The sequence below is a fragment of the Cricetulus griseus genome, chromosome X (assembly GCF_003668045.3).
Source record: "Cricetulus griseus strain 17A/GY chromosome X, alternate assembly CriGri-PICRH-1.0, whole genome shotgun sequence".
Lineage (NCBI taxonomy): Eukaryota > Metazoa > Chordata > Mammalia > Rodentia > Cricetidae > Cricetulus > Cricetulus griseus.
The window spans coordinates 74,173,567-74,179,509 of NC_048604.1; positions in this window are offsets into that span (position 1 = coordinate 74,173,567).

Below are 5,943 nucleotides of genomic sequence, written 5' to 3' on the forward strand. Positions count from 1 at the left end.
GAAGAGGCTGAAAGGCAGTGAGTCACACAGGCCAAGGCAGAGGGGCAAAGGTAGAGCAGGGAGGAAGAGTGGGAGAAGCACAGAGGCATAGAGGCAGAGGCGGACATGCAAACGCAGAGGCAGGGAGGCAGAGAAGCAGAGCAGAGGGGCAGAGGCCTAGAGGCAGAAGCTGTGAGGCTGTGAGGCAAAGAGGTAAAAGCAGAAGAGCTGAAGCCGAGTTGGAGAGACAGCAAGGCATAGGCACAGAGCCATAGAGGCGGAGGGAGAGTTAGAAATGCATAGTCAGAGGGGAAGAGACATAGAGGCATAGAGGCCGAAGCTGAAATGCAGAGGCAGAGAATCAGGGGGATTGAGAAGACAGTGACAGAGGCAGAGTGGCAGAGAGACAAAGAGGCAGAGGCTGACGGGGAGTGGCAGAGAGACAGGGCAAAGGCAGTGATAGAAAGGCAAAGAGGCAGGCAGAGGCAGGGAGGTGGTAGGCAGAGAGTCAGCAAGGCTGAGAGGCAGAGAGAGGGGGAGGGGCAGAGCAGAAATGGAAGTGGGGTTCTGGGAGCCAGGCCAGTTGCAAGGATTTCTCAGGGGCCCAGATGAAAGGAAAACGAGGGGGAACATTTGCTCTGTGACCTTGCCCAGGGGCAGATTTTGAAGAGTGCGGGTCTGGGTCTGGGGCCAGTGTCTCAAGGGAGTCAAGGTTGTAGTTTTGAGGTTTGGACTCTTCCCTCCAGCCTGTGGTTATCAGTCCTAAGGCAGCTGTGTTTGAAGTATCCTGTGTTCTCTCTGTTACCGTTGTCTGATTTACCTTTCTGCTTGAAGGGACCAGCTCCCCATTTCAGCAGCCATGACAGTAACACGTGCTCTATGACCTTGTCTTAGTCACTGGAGGTTAGGTGCCTGCCTCGTGACAAGGAACCAATCAGAAGTTAGCTGGTGGCGCTATGCTTTACGACCCTGGGTGTACTTTACCGGCAAGCACACAGCAATGATGCAGAGCATAGCAACCACTCTGGGAGGGCCTATGGCCATAACAACCAGTTGACCAATCAACACAGGGCAAGTCCTCCAAGGCTGGAGGCACACCAATCCTGAGCCTGTGCGTACCCCTAGACATTCCCCTTACGCTGCCCTACAACATCTCTTGGGAGGACCTAGGAGTTGTCTTTTGCGAGCCATCTGCCATGGCGGGTGGGTGAAAGACCCGAGCTAACTAGCTCGTTAAATTACAATAAAGCCCTGTGCAGTTTGCATCAAGCTCTCGAATCCGCCCGGCGATTGGGGTGACCGCGGTCGTGGCCTGGGACCCTGGATACCTGAGTTTTCTGGGGGTTTAACATGCTGACCTTGACTATCTTTTTCCCCTGCAAACAATAAGTAGGAAGTTGTGTGGCTTAATAAACACTTCACATTAAGTCATAGCTCATGCAAGACCTCCTGATTCCAAACTTTCCTGTCTTCTTCTTCTTCTGATCCCCTGGTTGAAGAGATCGATCCGCAGTCTGTAAGGCTAAGGTTTCTTTATTCAGATAAACACCAGCCAAGCGCAAGCCAAAGCATGCCCAGAGCTCGAAAGCTAGTGTGGCCAGAGAAAAGAGAAGATCCTTGTGTGCGCCTTTAGACCTTTAGACCTTTAGACCTCCCCTGACCACGCCTTCATGGGCGTGTCCCGGCACACCTGTCCGGGCTACTAGGAGGCGGGGCTACAGTGTCTCCCTACACCTGGTAGTTTTCCTCAGAGCCCTGTCTCAAAAATAAAACAAAACAAACAATCAGCCAAGGTCACTTGACTCCTCAAGAGGGACCAGAGCAAGTACAGTTGTTATATATAGATAACTAAAAGAAGCCAGACCAGAGGAACTGCCTGAGGAAAGAGGTGATAGAACAAGAAGTAAAACTTGGGGCAGGAAGATTCTAAAGAGCACTTTTCCCTCTACAAATGCTTCATTTGTTTCTGTATTATTGTTCTTGTGATGGATTGCTAAAGCTCCTAGAAAAGTTCTTTATTTTCATTTAAAAATGTTTCCCTTGGTTCCCTGAAGAAGGTTCTATAAATTTAAATACATGGGGAAGTATAGGCAACAGTTGGAAAAACCACATTACCAGAGGGCCACATGAGTTTCCTATTGATGAGTTAGCACTATGGACTTTCATGTGAGATTGTTTAGACCCACAGCATGAATTTGATTCATTTGCAATTCAACACACCTGTAAAGCTGGGCGGTCTACTTCAAAACAGACTTGGGGACAGAAGATTGAAAATAAAGTCTAGGAATGGTGATAAAAGGACCCAAGGAGAAGGCAGTGCCTTCAGTTCTTGAATTGCTTTTTCTTCATGATGCTATTTTTTTGATGATGCAGTTATAAAATTACCTGAGTGACTCTTACCAGTTTAACTGAGCCAAAAGTCCCTGACTCATTATAGCTTCCTAGCCTTCAGTTTCAGAAGCCAGCTAAGCCTGAGCCCCCTGTTGTTTGGCAAGACTTTTCTGGGGAGACAAGACATGCATCTCTATTCACTCCAGATACGTAGCCCATGACAGCCAAGGTATGGATGCCACTAAAGTTCAATTTGGTAAACCAATGAGTTTTATTGGAGTTACTCACAAGTCTATGGGTGAGGGGTTCCTTAAGGAGCAGAAATGACTCAAAGACAGCTGCATCACCAAGGCCCACCCCAGCATGGGTGACATCTTACAAGGCTGAGAACCTGGAGCACACTGCACAGTCTACAGGAAGTTCAACAGGTTGGAGAGTGTGCTTACCAGGTGCCTCAGTTGTTCTGAACCTCTTCCAGACCGTTTGACTGGTTTCTGCTTCTTCCAGGCAGATGGTCCTGTCTCAGTCTTCTTTTGTGTGGCTCGTCTACCAGCGACTCTCAGCAGCCATTGTTGTTTATTCTGGCAGAGAGAGGGCCTAATGAATTTGGTCAGTTTCAGGGACTTCCTATGATCAAATTAATGCCAATGCTCAACTATTTTGTCAGAAACTATCTGCCACAGGCCAGCACTCCGAGGAACTTTCAAAAACGCTTCAGAGTCCACAAGAGCCCTGTCAGAACTTTATTTCTCACTTCTTGCAGGCAGTGATTCATATTTTTATTGACAGAGACACAGAAACTTTATTAGTCTGTTTGCTTTACTCCATACCTTGAGGTTATGCTCTCAACCTCTGAATATTTATGTTGACAGTTTTGCTTGAAAAAAAAGGGATATATAGGGAGATTTAATTTCCAGACAGGGAGTGTTTTTGAGAATTCGTGGAGAGTATTGCACTCTGAGGATTCATGGAGCCAGGATCACCCTTTCAATCTGAGGTAGAGGGATATATCTTCATGAATCTGCAACTCAAACTAAACAGAGCATACAAGACCAAAAACAGGAAGAAAGATGGCCTGCTTGGTTCCCAACCCTACAACTGTTACTTGGCACCCCCACAGCTGAGTCTTCAAGCTCAAAAGAATACTTCAAGCAAAAGTGCTGAGCCCATGAAAGAACTTCATCGATGAAGCTGGCTCAGATACCCTACCTGCTTGTTCTGCACTATTCCAACCCAACAGAAAGTTCAGGAAGGGAAAGCCTTACTTGGCTCAGTTTCAGATGACTGCAGTCCATCACTAGAGAAGGTGTCACAAAGCAGATCTCATATCAAAATAGATTAGGAAGGTGTGAGCAAAGAAAGAACCCAGAGCCAAATGTGGCTTTCATGCCTAGTGGCCTATTCCCACCATCTAGGCCCCACCTCCCAGTGTAACACCACCAACTGGGGTCCAGGACTCCAAACAAGAATCTGGGATGGTTTCTTCTAGTTCCATACATTTGCCTGTGAATTTCAAGATTTCATTTTTTTCCACTGAGTAGTATTCCATTGTGTAAATGTACCACATTTTTTTTTATCCCTTCATTGGTTGAGGGGTATCTAGGTTGCTTCCAGGTTCTGGCTATTACAAATAGTGCTGCTATGAACATAGTTGAACAAATGTCATTGTTGTATAAATGTGCATCCTTTGGGTATATGCCTAAGAGTGGAATTGCTGGATCTTGAGGTAGACTGATTCCCATTTTCTTAAGAAATTGCCATACTGATTTCCAAAGTAGCTGTACAAGTTTGCACTCCCACCAGCAATGGAGGAGTGTTCCCCTCTCTCCACATCTTCTCCAGCACAAACTGTCCTGGGTGTTTTATATTTTAGTCATTCTGACTAGAAGAAACCATCCTGAGCAAAGTAACCCAGTCACAGAAAGACAAACATGGTATGTACTCACTCAGATATGGATATTAGACATAGAGCAAAGGATTATCAGCCTACCAGCCTACAATCCACACCTCTAGAGAAGCCAGGAGACAAGGAAGACCCTAAGAGAGACATAATGGTCCCCAGAGAAAGGGAAAGGGACAAGATTTCCTGAACAAATTGGGAGCACAGGGGGAGGGGAGAGGGAGCTAGGAGAAAGAAAAGGGGAGAAGAGGGGGGAGGAAGACATGAGGGATCAGGAAGATTGAGTCCGGGATGAATACAGGATAGCAAGAAGGAGCCATTATACATTTAAAGAGAAATCAGGCACTAGGGAAATGTCCAGGGATCCACAAGGATGACCCCAACTAAGACTCTAAGCAATAGAGGAGAGGATACCTGAAATGCCCTTCCCCTATGAGAATGATGACCACCTTAAATACCATCCTAGAGCCTTCATCCAGTAGCCAATGGAAGCAGAAGCAGTGATCCACAGCTAAGCACTGAGCCTAACTCCTGGAATCCAGTTGTAGAGAGGGAGGAGTGATGAACAAAGGGGTTAGGACCAGGCTGGAGAAACCCACAGAAATAGCTGATCTGAGCAAGTGGGAGCTCACAGACCCTAGTCTGACAGCTGGGGAACTAACCTAGGACCAAACCAGGCCCCCTGAACCAACTAAGAGGCCTGGAAAGTCTATAGGACCTCCTGGCAGTAAAACCAGTATTTATCCCTCGTTCAAGAACAGACTTCAGGAGCCTATTCCCCATGGAGGGATACTGTCTCACCCTAGATACATGGGGAATGGCCTAGGCCCAGCCCCAAATGACTTGATAGACTTTGATGATTCCTCATGATAGTTTTCACCCTCCCTGGGGAGTGGATGGGGCATGGGATGGGGGTAGGTGAGGGCATGGGAGGATGGTAGGAAGAGGGGACTGTGATTGATATGTAAAATAATGTTTCTAATTAGATTGTTTCTAATTTAAATAAAATTTATAAAAAAGGGATATATATATATGCCCTCCTACTACTACTAATCTTATTTATTATTTTAATTTCATTTTACATTCTAATCACAGTTCTTCCCCAGCCCACCCCCATCCACTCCTCTCAAAGGGTAAAGGCTCCCATGGGGAGTCAATAAAGCCCATTAAGTTGAGGCAGGACCATGCCCCTCCCCACCGAATTAAGGCTGAGCATAGCATCCCCCCATAGGAAAAGGGCTCCCACAAGCTAACTCATGCATCAGAGATAGATCCTGGTCTTACTGCCAGGGACCCCTCAGAGAAGCCAAGCTACACAACTGTCTCCCACATTCAGAAGGCCTAGCTGTGTCCAATGGCGGCTTCACAGCTGTCAGAGTTCATGAGTTCTCACGAGCTTGGTTGGGCTATCTCTGTAGATTTCCCCTTCATAATCTTGACCTCCCTTGCTCATATACTGCCTCCTCCCTCTCAACTGGATTCTCAGAGCTCAGCCTGGTGTTTGGTTGTGGATCTCTGCATTTGGTTCCATCAATTACTGGATGAAGGCTCTATGATGATAGCTGGGGTATTCACCAATCTGATTACAGGGGATGGCCAGTTCAGGAACTCTCTCCACTATAGCTAGGAGTCTTAGCTGGGGTCATCCTTGTGGATTCCTGGAAATTTCCCTAGCACCAGGTTTCTACCTAACCCCATAGAGGCTCTTTCTATCAAGATATCATTTTCATTGC